Genomic DNA, 856 nt, shown 5'->3' on the forward strand with positions numbered 1-856 from the left:
TGCTTGTACTCAAGTTTTCATGGAATTTTTTGTATCATCCAAAATATCAGCATGAAACCTTATGCAGGCTGGTTTTATTTATTTGTCTTCCTTTATTTTTACTTTTAACATGTTTTGCCCTAAGGTTTTTGGCCCGAGATGTCAATTTCTGGTTGGGAGACATCAGAGGCAGCAGGAGACTGCAGCCAAAAGAACCCTGTACATCTCAGGGAGTGGGAAACAGGTCTCCACGTAACCATATCAAACAGTGAAAAGGCCAGCAAATATTAGTATCAGTGACTGCACCTGGTAGATGCCGGCAACCTTTGGTTTGGAGCCACTTACAACCATTTATACAAGAACCTTCAAGTTTCTGAATTTACTATCAATCATATGCAAAAGTGAGACAAGCTATGTCAATCATGCATATAACCTCTGTATCAGGTTTCAAATAACGATGTTCAAATTTTATTTTATTCTATTGACAATTTTATGAAGGTAAACAAATGCACCTTAGACAAAACATAGTACTACTTTCTCTTTGCACCAGTTAATTTTATGCTTCTACAAATAGTCAATGGAAGATGATATCACAAATTTTGCAGGTGCGGTCATTTAAAATAAAAAAGTGACAGCACTTTTTGACATTGGATAAAATCAAATTTGAAGTTGCACAAATAGTTGAAATTCAATTTAAAAACATCAATAGGGATCTAAAGAGCTCAAAGACAAGAGAGTTCCAGAGGACAAATTCATATTCCAGAAAGAAAGAACAGTTGAGAGGATCTAGAATCAAAAATGGACAAAAGGCCGCACATCTATAAACAGAAAATACAGTCATGAGAGACTTTAAAAAAACTGAATGGAGAAGAGACTG

Source organism: Cupressus sempervirens, chromosome 1 (assembly GCF_028749045.1).
Source record: "Cupressus sempervirens isolate cs-2001-9-10 chromosome 1, ASM2874904v1, whole genome shotgun sequence".
NCBI classification, from domain to species: domain Eukaryota; kingdom Viridiplantae; phylum Streptophyta; class Pinopsida; order Cupressales; family Cupressaceae; genus Cupressus; species Cupressus sempervirens.